The sequence below is a fragment of the Bufo gargarizans genome, chromosome 6, assembly GCF_014858855.1.
Source record: "Bufo gargarizans isolate SCDJY-AF-19 chromosome 6, ASM1485885v1, whole genome shotgun sequence".
NCBI classification, from domain to species: domain Eukaryota; kingdom Metazoa; phylum Chordata; class Amphibia; order Anura; family Bufonidae; genus Bufo; species Bufo gargarizans.
Window position 1 is genome coordinate 252,113,716 of NC_058085.1, and position 13,861 is coordinate 252,127,576.

At 46.7% G+C, this 13,861-nt stretch overlaps 1 protein-coding gene across 1 annotated transcript in view; it reads right to left on the reverse strand.

Annotated features, from left to right (window-relative positions):
* Window positions 1–7,779, reverse strand: part of LOC122940071 (oocyte zinc finger protein XlCOF7.1-like) — a 28,822-nt gene extending 21,043 nt beyond the window's left edge. Inside the window, exon 1 of the mRNA XM_044296412.1 lies at window positions 7,725–7,779. The gene's annotated coding sequence lies outside the window, so the exon portion shown is untranslated. The remainder of the gene's footprint in view (window positions 1–7,724) is intronic.
* Between the last annotated feature and the right edge of the window lie 6,082 nt (window positions 7,780–13,861).

Consider the following 13,861-nt stretch of genomic DNA (forward strand, 5'->3'; position numbering starts at 1 on the left):
TCCTTCGTCAGGAAGATAATTTTTCAGAGCTCCACTGGAAAATTAAAAGTGTAATCTGATCGGTTGCTTTGGGCAACTAAGCAAGTTTTCCTTTACACTGGTTTGCCTTCAATGCCTTGTAGGGCTAGCTCAGCTGTATGTATTAATAACTTTCACTTAGTGATCCTTTACTTCATTCTGGAGAAAAATGGTCCTTTTACATGGACCAACAATCATTTACAGGTGCATCATGAAAAGGTTAATTTATTTCAGTAATTCAATTCAAAAAGTGAATAGATTCATTATATACAGAGTGGTCTATTTCAAGAGTTTATTTCTTTTCATGTTGATGATTATGGCTTACAGCTAATTAAAACCCCAAAATCTGTATCTCAGAAATTAAATTATTATATAAGATAAATAAAAAAAAATGATTTTTAATTCAGAAATGTTGGCCTACTGAAAAGTATGTACAGTATATTCCCTCAATACTTGGTCGGGGCTCCTTTTGCATGAATTACTGCATCAATGCGGCATCACGTGGAGGCCATTAGCCTGTGGCACTGCTGAGGCGTTATGGAAGCCCAGGTTGCCTTGATAGCGACCTTCAACTCGTCTGCATTGTTGGGTCTGGTGTTTCTCATCTTCCTCATGACAATCAGCATCTTCATGAACCTTGTCAGCAGAGAGAAGCATGAAGTGCTCTAAAATTTCCTGGTAGACGGCTTCGCTGACTTTGGACTTGATATAACACAGTGGACCAACAACAGCAGATGACTTGGCTCCCCAAACCAGCACTGACTATGGAAACTTCTCACTGGACCTCAAGCAACTTGGATTATGTGCCTCTACACTCTTCCTCCAGACTCTGGGACCTTGATTTCCAAGTAAAAGAAATGCAAAATTTACTTTCATCTGAAAACAGGACTTTGGATCACACAGCAACAGTCTAGTCCTTTTTCTCAGCCGACATAAGATGCTTCTGACGTTGTCTCTGGGTCATGAGTGGCTTGACACAAGGAATGTGACAGTTGTAGCCCATGTCCCGGAGACATCTCTGTGTGGTGAATCTTAAAGCACTGACTCCAGCCACAGTCCACTTTGAATCTCCCCCAAATTCTTAAATTGCCTTGTCTTAACAATACTTTCAAGGCTGTGGTTATCCCTGTTCCTTGTGCACCTATTTATTTATTTTTTTAAAATATATTTTTATATAATGGCGCCCGTCTGCTTTTTTTCTCCAAGAAACTCTCGGCCGCCGAGAGAAATTATGACGTTGGGAATAGAGTTGTTGGCCATCAAATTGGCTTTTGAAGAGTGGCGCCATTGGCTAGAAGGGGCTACACATTCGATTACGGTATTTACTGACCATAAGAATCTGGCCTACATGCAATCTGCAAAGCGTTTAAATCCAAGGCAGGCTAGATGGTCATTGCTTTTTACCAGGTTCAATTTTGTGGTCACCTATTGCCCTGGGATTAAAAACATCAAAGCGAATGCATTGTCATGTAGCTTTCCGGGGGGTGGGGGGGGGGGGGGGATTCGGAGGATCCAGCTACGATTTTGGCTCATGGGTGGTGGTTTTTCGCTCTTTACCCCGTGCTGGAGACGGAAGTGTTGGGGGCTCAAGAGGAGGCACCTGATTCTTGTCCTCCAGGCAAGTTGTTTGTTCCTTCTGAACTGCGAAGGTGTTCAAGGAACATCATCATACTGTCCTTGCGGGACATCCTGGAATTAGATCCACTGTAGATCTTATTTCCTGGAGATTCTGGTGGCCAGGGTTGCGTAAAAGTGTTGAGAGTTATGTAGCAGCTTGTGAGACCTGTGCACGCGCGAAGGTGGCTCACACTCGGTCATCAGGATCTCTTCTTCCTTTGTCCATCCCATCTCGTCCTTGGATGCATTTGTCCATGGACTTCATTACTGATTTGCAGAGTTCCTCTGGGAAAACTGTGATTTTGGTGGTTGTGGACCGCTTCAGCAAGATGGCTCACTTTGTACCATTATCAGGTTTGCCCAATGCGAAAACTCTCGCTCAGGTTTTTATTGACAACATTGCGAAATGGCATGGCATTCCCTCTGATGTGGTGTCTGATAGGGGGACGCAATTTGTTTCCAGGTTTTGGAGGGCGTTCTGTTCTCGTCTGGGTATTCAGTTGTCTTTCTCTTCGGCTTTTCATCCTCAGTCCAATGGTCAAACTGAGCGCACTAACCAAAACCTGGAGACCTATTTGAGGTGTTTTGTCGCTGAGAATCAGGATGAGTGGTCCTCGTTCTTGTCTTTAGCTGAGTTTGCCTTGAACAACAGTAGGCAGGACTCAACTGATAAGTCACCATTTTTTGGCACATATGGTTTTCACCCTCAGTTTGGTACTTTTTCTGAGACCGAATCTTCTGGGTTACCGGAAGAGGAGAGGGTCTCTTCCTCTTTGTCATCTATATGGCGGAAGTTTCAAGTTAATTTGAAAAAAATGGGTGAAAGATATAAACGGATGGCTGACAAGAGACGTATGATTGGTCCGGACCCGTGAGTGGGTGATTGGGTGTGGTTGTCCACTAAAAACATTAAGCTGAAGGTACCCTCTTGGAAATTGGGTCCAAGATTTATTGGCCCTTACAAAATCTCGGCCATTGTCAATCTGGTGGCGTTTCGTCTGGAACTTCCGCAGGCCTGGAAAATCTATAATGTGTTTCCCAGGTCCTTGTTAAAGAAATATTTGGAACCTGCGGAACCATCTCCTTTGCCTCCTCCTCCTGTTTTCGTTGATGGTAATCTGGAGTTTCAGATCTCTAGAATTCTCAACTCACATGTTCTTCGGGGTTCCCTTCAGTACCTGGTGCATTGGAGGGTATAGGTCCCGAGAAAAGAATGTGGGTTCCGGCTACCGATGTTAACGCTAGCCGCCTTGTAAATGCCTTTCACAGGGCACACCCAAATAAAGTTTGGCCTGGGTGTCCGGAGGTCACCCGTAGAGGGGGGTGTTCTTAGGAGATCTGTCAGAATTTCTGCACGTGACTCGATCTGACAGTTTGTTTTGTTGTAGGTTTGAACAGAATCCCACTTCCCATCAGGTGTGGTTCGTTTGGCTATTGGTGAGGCTATTTATTCCTCCCTCTCCCTATAGTCTTTGCGGGTTATGGTTCTTCCTTGTTTGAGCTCTGGAAGTTTTGGTGGATCGTCTGCTCCAACTCATCTATAGATACCGTATTTTTCGCCCTATAAGACGCACTGGCCTATAAGATGCACCTAGGTTTTTGAGGAGGAAAATAAGAAAAAATAATTTTTAACCAAAAGGTGTGCTTTTGGTGGGTTTTTAACTAATGTTGGTCTGTGCATGACACTATTATGGGGGATCTGTGGATGACGCACTGTCATGTTGGGGATCTGTGGATGGCACTGTTATGGGGGATCTGTGGATGGCACTGTTATGGGGGATCTGTGGGTGGCACTGCTATGGGGTGGGGCTTCTGTGGATGGCACTGGTATGGGGTGGGGCATCTGTGGATGGCACTGCTAAGGGGGCTGGGGCATCTGTGGATGGCACTGCTATGGGGTGGGGAATCTGTGGATGGCACTGCTATGGGGTGGGGAATCTGTGGATGGCACTGCTATGGGGTGGGGCATCTGTGGATGGCACTGCTATGGGGTGGGGCATCTGTGGATGGCACTGCTATGGGGTGGGGCATCTGTGGATGGCACTGCTATGGGGTGGGGCATCTGTGGATGGCACTGCTATGGGGTGGGGCATCTGTGGATGGCACTGCTATGGGGTGGGGGATTTGTTGATGGTACTGTTATGGGGGGATCTGTGGAAGACACTACGATATATCTGTCATCCACAGATCCCCCTCATAGCAGTGTCCCCCAATACACCGGCCCTCTGCTCACCTAAGTATTTCTAGACCGTAATCCTTAACCTGTTAATAAGTTTAACTAAAGCTGCTCTCTCCCCTGTTTCCCTGTATCAGTACAGCACTTACTAACAAGCTTCCAAAGCAGGCAGAGCGGCTGGTAGCTTTACGTCACTCACTGGCGTTGAGCGCCTGCTCTGCCTGCTTTAGACATAAAGTGGGAGGAGCAGGCGCGCAACATCAGTGAGTGACGTTACTGCTGCCGTCCGCTATGGAAGCTTGTTAGTAAGTGCTATACGGATACAGGGGAACAGGGGAGAGCACAGAGTTAGTTAAACTTTATAACAGGTTAAGGATTACTGTCTAGAAATACTTCGGTGAGCGGCGGTGTCTGGTGTAAGTTCCGGACTCCAGTCCCTCCTCTCTCCCCGCTCATACATCGCAGGCTGCGATGTAAAATGGAAGCATTCGCCCCATAAGACGCAGGGGCATTCCCCCCCCCACTTTTGGGGGGAAAAGTGCATCTTATGGGGCAAAAAATATGGTAAGTCCTTATTCCTTCTGTGTCTGTTTTTACTAGGCCCCTAGAGTGATGCTAGCTCCTTCAGTTGTGAAAGGAGCTGGTTGTCTCTTTCCCTCTTTCCCTACAGCTGAAGGTTTGGTCCAGTGCGTTACAGCTTTACGTACGTGGGCATGTGCATATCTACTATCAGGATATGCACATAGCAGCGTAGGGAAAGTCTCTTAGGGATTGCTAGGAGGTGAACCCTTTGTTCCCTAGCTTTTGGGGCCTAGTCAGTTTTGTTTGCTTTGCGGTGTTCTGTTTCCTTCCCTTATCTTACCTACCGTGACAGCACGTTGGTATCTGGCTATGCCAGATACAGTGAAATCTGTCAGTCTGTTCCTCCACAAAAAAAAAAAAAAAAAAAAAAAAAAAAAAAAAAAGAGTGCCAGAGTTCACAGCTCATATGTGAACGTAGCCTTAGGAAACCTTTGCAGGTGTTTTGTGTTGATTACCTGATTAGAGTACAACACCATGAGCCTACAATATGGAACTTTTTCACAATGTTCTACCGTAATTTTCTGAGATACTGACTTTTGAGGTTTCATTAGCTTTAGGCAATAAATTAATAAAATTATTGAGATGCACCTGTATATGCAGCAATCACCTCTGCTTTAGGCCTCATGCACACGACCGTTGTGTGCATCCGTGGCCGTTGTGCCGTTTTCCATTTTTTTTTCGCGGACTCATTGACTTTCAATGGGTCAGTGGAAAAATCGTAAAATGCACCGTTTTGCAGCCGAGACCGTGATCCGTGTATCCTGTCCGTCAAAAAAATATGATTCAAGTCAATGGGTCCGTGAAAGAACACGGATGCACACAAGATTGTCATCCGTGTCCGTGATCCGTAGGTTACTTTCATACAGACGGATCCGAAGATCCGTCTTCATAAAAGCTATTTCAGAGCCGAGTTTTCACTTCGTGAAAACTCAGATCCGACAGTATATTCTAACACAGAGGCGTTCCCATAGTGATGGGGACGCTTCTAGTTAGAATATACTAAAAGAACTGTGTACATGACTGCCCCCTGCTGCCTGCCCCCCCCCCCCCTGTAGTTAACACATTGGTGGCCAGTGCGGCCGCCCCCCCTCCCCTGTAGTTAACTCTTTGTTGTCCAGTGCGGCCGCCCCCCCCGTCCCTCCCCTGTAGTTAACTCGTTGGTGGCCAGTGGGCCCTCCCCCCTCCTAATTAAAATCCCCCCCCCTATCATTGGTGGTAGCGGAGAGTACCGATCGGAGTTTCAGTTTAATCGCTGGGGCTCCGATCGGTAACCATGGCAACCAGGACCCTGTTAAAAGCACAACTCCATTCGGGGAACCAGTAGTGCGGCAAATACCATCCTCTTGGCAAGTACCATGGAGCCATTGGTTCCATGCCCTTCGTAGGTACCATTCCATCTCTCCCATCCCATTACCAGGCACAGATGACAGAACTCTTAGGACACTGGACTGAATAGGCTTGCTGCCATAGAGACGCGGCGTGATCAAATGGATTAGGCGAGTTTTTCGTTTTTTTTTTTGCACAAGCAGAGTGTTAAGGGGGCAATAATAATACTGGGACCACAAATGGGGGCATTATTAATACTGGGGCCGCTAATGGAAGAAAAGTAAATAATTATCCCTATTCTTTCTGGGAGTACCCCTCTATAACTATAAGGCCTGAATCAAATGCCCGTTGCGATTTACGTTCCTCAAGAAACATAACGTGTGAATGCTCATATAGAGTCCACTTTTTTTCTTCCTGCTGCAATACACTTGAATGATTGAGCCTTGATGGAAACCTGACAAGGATAAGGCATACTGTGAGTTTCTGAATTGAAACATTGGGTCTTCCCCTGCATAAAGGGAAACGGGACTGATCCGTTTTGCAGCCCTTAGACTTCTATGATGACGGAATGAATAACGGAATGCCTCTAAAGGAATTCCGTTATAGAATTGTGTTATGGTCCGTTGTAACGGAATCCATAACGCAATTCTGCTTTTACCAGCAAATGAAGCGTGAACAAATGTCATAGCATGAAATTCGTTCATCTCTAATTGGGGCCAACAGCCCTGGCAAATTCGCTAACATTTACATCTGGAAACAGGCATCAATGTTGGCGAAAAACTACTCCAGCCAGGGACTGCTGGAGGATGCGCCTCTTCAATTAGACGCATCCTGTGGCAGCGTAAGGGGGAAAGAAAAACCCTCATTAAAAGGGTTTTCCAGGATTTCTTTACCGATTGGTGGGGGTCCGACACCCGGGACCCCAGCTGATTGGCGAAGGAAGCGCTCCTGTGAGCACCACTGCCTTCTCACGGCTTACCAAGCACAGCGCCGTACATTCTATAGTGGCTGTGCTTGGTATTGCACTCAGTACCATTCACTTCAGTAGGACTGAGCTGCTCCTAGGCCACATGATTGATTAATGAATCGTCACTGGACTAGGAAGAGCTGACAAAAGGCTGCAGTGCTCACAGGAGCCACAGCGCCGATGCCTTCTCAAACAGCTGGTCAGTGGGGGTCCCAGGTGTCAATAAGAAAATCTTGGAAAACCCCTCTAACTTTAATGGGTCCATGTGCTGTCCGAGTGCAGTCTGTTGAGACTCACTATTGGCCAGGTCACACTGTTATTCTTTTACTCTAAGCCCAGTTTCACAGGGCCCTATCTCAGCTAACATGTTACACCCACAATGCCTGGACAGCAAGTCATTTAAAGGGGGTATCCAACACTACAGCAGACCTCCCAGAGTGGCCAATCCTACTTACCTGATTCTCACCGCTGGGTTCGGCCTCTATTGCTCCACATCTCTCTGCTACACTGATATCAACATCCTGTTGACAAAGGGGGACATTTGATTGCTGCAGCCAATAGTTGGCTGCAGCTGTCATATGCCCCCCCCCCCCCTTCCCATTGACTGCAGCAGTCACATGTCCCCCGTCAACAGGATGTTGATATCAGTGCAGCAGGGAGCTGAAGAGCTAGCCATGGAGCAATGGAGACTGAACCAGCAGTGGGGACCAGTGAGTAGGGTCATCCCCATGGGTTGGCCACTCTGCGAGGTCTGCTCTAGTGTTGGATACAGTTCAGCAGAACTTGGCGGTGCAGGCATGGCAGCTGGAAACTGTATAATAATACTTTTGTCCTTTCCACAAAACCACGTAACATCACATGGATATTTTGGCTAATACAGTACCACACTATTCCTGCTACACATCCTTTAAAAAAAAGAGGTTCAGCAGCAGTGTGTATTATGCAATTTTGTGTTCCAATTGCTGCAAAACAGCAGAACACCCTTCCGAGGCTGCAGGGGGATGGCGGACAGCCCTACAAAAGTGAGAACATACGTACCGGACCAGAACCTGATATATAGCTGCTCGATCCTAGTTGCTGAAGGACCTGCGAGGATGTCACAGTCATGTGATCAATTACAAGAGGGGAGGGGTTTAGTGTGGAGGGGACACTAAAGTGTGAGTGGAGGACCTGTGGTGATGTCACCGGAAGGGGCGGGGCTAGTGAGCTGTGAGAGGCTGGGATGTAAGGTCTCTAGTGCGGAAAGTTTGTGAGGAGGTGAATGTGGAGACCTGATTGATGCAGTGGTTTCTTCTTCTGTAGGTGGTCGCCTATTGCGGGAGAGCTGGAGTGCTGAGACCTGCTGGGAGTTCTTCTTTTTATATCCCTTCCGACCTGCAATTTCTTCTCATATCCCATATGAACAGCCTGTACATGCTGAGACTTGTAGTTCTCTCCTCCTGCCTCCTCCCTGTACTGTTATTTCACAGAATAACTACCTGGATCACTAGGAGTCCTAGTCCTGACCTCTTCTACCTCCAGTCTATGTTATGTCCTATAATAAGTCAGGACATGCTGGGACTTGTAGTTCTCTCCTCTCTTACTTTCTACCTGTTCTGTCACATCACAGAATAACTACCTGCATTACTAGGAGTCCTAGTCCTCACCTCTTCTACCTCCAGTCTATGTTATGTCCTATAATAAGTCAGGACATGCTGGGACTTGTAGTTCTCTCCTCTCTTACTTTCTACCTGTTCTGTCACATCACAGAATAACTACCTGGATCACTAGGAGTCCTAGTCCTCACCTCTTCTACCTCCAGCCAGGGCGTGCTGGGACTTGTAGTTCTCACTTCTATCTAGGTTTGCCACCTGGCTGGTATTTTCTTTTTACCAGCAATAATAATTGCTGGTACTTTCTGAGGTTTCCACTATTACTAATGAGCGCTTCCATTGTGGAACCTTTGCACCCTCTCCTTCTGCTTGTGTTAAAAAAGATTAAAAAAACTCACGTCCTCCATTTGATTGCACCGAGGAGCACTTGCTGCTCACTGGATGCACAGGGCAGGACCTGCACGCCACCGTGATGATATTTCGGGTCCTTGCTGCAACGCCAGGAGTGAGTGTCCCCATTGACTGGAGCGCAGGTCCTATGCATCCACTGAGGAACGAGTCTTCCCCGCGGCGCGATCAAATGGATGAGGGGGGCATTATTAATCCGGGGCCACTATTGGAGAACAAAAAATACTAGGGGGGCACTAATGGGGACATTAATTTTACTGGAGACCACTAATGGGAGCTTTATTAATACAAGGGGCCACCAATGGGGCATTATTAATACTGGGGCCACCAATGGGGCATTATTAATACTTGGGGACGCTATCGGGGGCATTATTAACACTGGGTCCACTAATGGAGGACAAATAATGCTAGGGGGCACTAGTGGGGACATTAATTTTACTGAAGACCACTAATGGGGCATTAATAATACTGGGGGCCACTAATAGGGCATTATTAATAATAGGGGGTGCTAATGGGGGCATTCGTTTTACTGGGGGCCACTAATGGGTACATTATGAATACTAGGGGCCAGACTGGCAGAATAATACTGGGGGAGGCACTAATGGGGGCATTAATATAACTGGTGGTCACTAATTGGGGCATAATTAACACTGGGGACCACTATTGGAGGACAAATAATACTAGGGGGGCACTAATGGGGACATTGATTTTACTGGAGACCACTAATGAGAGCTTTATTAATACTGGGGGGCAATAATAGGGGATTAATAATAATAGGGGGTGCTAATGGGGGCATTCATTTTACTGGGGGCCACTAATATTTACATTATTAATACTAGGGGCCACTAATGGAGGCAGAGTAATACTTGGGGGGGGGGGGGCATTAATATAACTGGTGGTCACTAATTGGGGGATAATTAATACTGGGGACCACTAATGGAGGACAAATAATACTAGGGAGGCACTAATGGGGGCATTCATTTTATTAGGGGCCACTATTAATACTGGAGGCCAATAATGGGTGCACTATGGCGATATGCAGAAAAACAAAACAAAAAAGCTCATTTTAAATCATTTTGTGTCAGTTCCATCCTCCTCACTTCCATTAAAAACAATAGATCTGACGGAACCTACACAAATGGATGCAAAATGAGCACAAAGGATGCTCAAAATAAAGAATCTGATTTAAAAAAAAATGTGTGATATGAACATGGTCTTCACTGCTTACTTTCCTACCCCATACACATTGACGTTGTGCCACCAAGTGCATGTGTCCATCAGCTCTATGCCACCATTCTGCCCCAAGTGTCCTCCTTTTTGAAAACCAAAATATGGTCACCATAGATTTCTCCCTGATTAATAGGCCCAGAGTGACAATCTGGCCAGATCACACAGGCCGAGGACCGCTGGGCAGCAGCAATAGAAGTCTGCAGCCATACTGAGCCAATAAGGAGCCGGCTCAACATATGTGCCGACTGATGCTGCCCAATGGTCCTGCCTCATGCTCAAAGGAGGAAGCATGCAGAGGTCATAAAGAAAAGACCTGTGCATGCCATTAGCTGGCGTACTCCTGCCCTCCAAACCGCTCCTCTCCTGTCCTCAGCACTGCCTCCAAACCACTCCTCTCCTGTCCTCAGCACTGCCTCCAAACCACTCCTCTCCTGTCCTCAGCACTGCCTCCAAACCACTCCTCTCCTGCCCTCAGCACTGCCTCCAAACCACTCCTCTCCTGCCCTCAGCACTGCCTCCAAACCACTCCTGCCCTCCACACTGCCTCCAGACTACTCCTCTCCTGCCCTCAACACTGCCTCCAGATTCCTCCTCTTCTGCCATCTGCACTGCCACCAAACCACTCCTCTCCTGCCCTCCGCACTGCCTCCAGACCACTCCTCTCCTGTTCTCCGCACTGCCTACAGACCACTCCTCCCCTGCTCTCCGCACTGCCTCCAGACCACTGCTCTCCTCACTGCCTCCAGATTACTCCTCTCCGGCCCTCCCCAGTGCCTCCAGACCACTCCTCTCCTCCGCATTGCCTTCAGACCACTCCTCTCCTGTTCTCCGCACTGCCTCCAGACCACTCCTCCCCTGCTCTCCGCACTGCCTCCAGACCACTCCTCTCCGGCCCTCCGCATTGACTCCAGACCACTCCTCTCCTGTTCTCTGCACTGCCTCCAGACCACTCCTCCCCTGCTTTCCGCACTGCCTCCAGACCACTCCTCCCCTGCTCTCCGCACTGCCTCCAGACCACTTCTCCCCTGCTCTCTGCACTGCCTCCAGATCACTCCTCTACGGCCCTCCCCAGTGCCTCCAGACCACTCCTCTCCTGCCCTCAGCATTGCCTCCAGACCACTCCTCTTCTGTTCTCCGCACTGCCTCCAGACCACTCCTCCCTTGCTCTCCGCACTGCCTCCAGACCACTCCTCCCCTGCTCTCTGCACTGCCTCTAGATCACTCCTCTCCGGCCCTCCGCATTGCCTCCAGACTACTCCTCTCCTGTTCTCTGCACTGCCTCCAGACCACTCCTCCCCTGCTTTCCGCACTGCCTCAAGACTACCCGTCTCCTGCTCTCTGCACTGCATCCAGAATGCGCCTCTCCTGCTCTCCCCACTTCCTTCGGACTCCTCTCCTGCAGCCTATGTATGTATTTGCTCATATCTCCATCAGTCCCATAGAGAATAAATGGTGTGGCAGGAAGTATGCTCGACTCGCCAGTTCATCAGACTTGGGAAACAGGACAGCATTCTTGGGATGGGGGGTCCCAACGGTCAGACCCCCACAGTTATCCCCTATTATTGGATAGGGAATAACTTGAATACTTGGAACAACCCCATTAAGGCCTCATGCACATCACAGTATTTGCAATCAGTGTCCAAGCCGCATTTTTTTGCTGGTGCTCTTGTCTTTAAATGGGTTGTCTGCTTTTTTATATCTTCAGTGTGCTGTCCGCATCCGTTCGGTTCTGTGGATCTGCAAAAAATAGAGCTAAGTCCTACTATTGTCGACAAAATGCAGTCCGTGGTCCCATTGTAGCCGTTTTTTTTTTTTTTTGCAGAAAAATAGAATGGATGCATTTTATTACAATTGGTAAAAAAATGTAGGTTTTTGCGGAAACCCGGATCTGCAAAAAAGGAACGAAAATCTGGAAAAGAAAAATACTGATGTGTGAATGGACCCTAAATGGAATCTGTCACCTGATTTTGGACCATTTTCTACAGTATGTTGTGCTTTTTCATAAGTTTAAACAGTTATATCTACTTATTTTAGTTATAATGGGTATTCATTGCCTTTAAGAGCAATGTTGATTTATATTCACTGTTTTGTATGGATTTTCATGTAGGCCGAAGTAAGTCCATGAGAAGATTACTGTACTGTTCAAAAGATAGTGTTATTGTAACAATATACAGGTCCTTCTCAAAAAATTAGCTTTTTGTGATAAAGTTCATTATTTTCTGTAATGTACTGATAAACATTAGACTTTCATATATTTTAGATTCATTACACACAACTGAAGTAGTTCAAGCCTTTTATTGTTTTAATATTGATGATTTTGGCATACAGCTCATGAAAACCCAAGAAATCAAAAAAAAAATTGCATATTTCATCCGACCAATAAAAGAAAAGTGTTTTTAATACAAAAAAAGTCAACCTTCAAATAATTATGTTCAGTTCTGCACTCAATCCTTGGTTGGGAATCCTTTTGCAGAAATGACTGCTTCAATGCGGCGTGGCATGGAGGCAATCAGCCTGTGGCACTGCTGAGGTGTTATGGAGGCCCAGGATGCTTCGATAGCGGCCTTAAGCTCATCCAGAGTGTTGGGTCTTGCGTCTCTCAACTTTCTCTTCCCAATATCCCACAGATTCTCTATGGGGTTCAGGTCAGGAGAGTTGGCAGGCCAATTAAGCACAGTAATACCATGGTCAGTAAACCATTTACCAGTGGTTTTGGCACTGTGAGCAGGTGCCAGGTCGTGCTGAAAAATGAAATCTTCATCTCCATAAAGTTTTTCAGCAGATGGAAGCATGAAGTGCTCCAAAATCTCCTGATAGCTAGCTGCATTGACCCTGCCCTTGATAAAACACAGTGGACCAACACCAGCAGCTGACATGGCACCCCAGACCATCACTGACTGTGGGTACTTGACACTGGACTTCAGGCATTTTGGCATTTCCCTCTCCCCAGTCTTCCTCCAGACTCTGGCACCTTGATTTCCGAATGACATGCAACAGTCCAGTGCTGCTTCTCTGTAGCCCAGGTCAGGCGCTTCTGCCGCTGTTTCTGGTTCAAAAGTGGCTTGACCTGGGGAATGCGGCACCTGTAGCCCATTTCCTGCACACGCAGTCCACTGCTTCCGCAGGTCCCCCAAGGTCTGGAATCGGTCCTTCTCCACAATCTTCCTCAGGGTCCGGTCATCTCTTCTCGTTGTGCAGCGTTTTCTGCCACACTTTTTCCTTCCCACAGACTTCCCACTGAGGTGCCTTGATACAGCACTCTGGGAACAGCCTATTCATTCAGAAATTTCTTTCTGTGTCTTACCCTCTTGCTTGAGGGTGTCAATGATGGCCTTCTGGACAGCAGTCAGGTCGGCAGTCTTACCCATGATTGCGGTTTTGAGTAATGAACCAGGCTGGGAGTTTTTAAAAGCCTCAGGAATCTTTTGCAGGTGTTTAGAGTTAATTAGTTGATTCAGATGATTAGGTTAATAGCTCGTTTAGAGAACCTTTTCATGATATGCACATTTTTTTAGATAGGAATTTTGGGTTTTCATGAGCTGTATGCCAAAATCATCAATATTAAAACAATAAAAGGCTTGAACTACTTCAGTTGTGTGTAATGAATCTAAAATATATGAAAGTCTAATGTTTATCAGTACATTACAGAAAATAATGAACTTTATCACAATATGCTAATTTTTTTAGAAGGACCTGTATTATACATTTAGAAAGTTAGAAGATACACTGCATCTGCGGATTCTGAGGCTTCATTGTTTTTCCTATCTGAACATGAATTATACAGTGTGAGAATTGTCTAGATGTTCTCAAAGTATATATTCATGTATCAAAGTTTGTCCCTCGGCCCTGAGACAAGGCCTCCAGATGTCAGACGTCAGGTGTGAAGAATTGAAAATATCAGGCATGTATGAGTTAACCCTTAATAGTATGATGCTTATTGCTTAT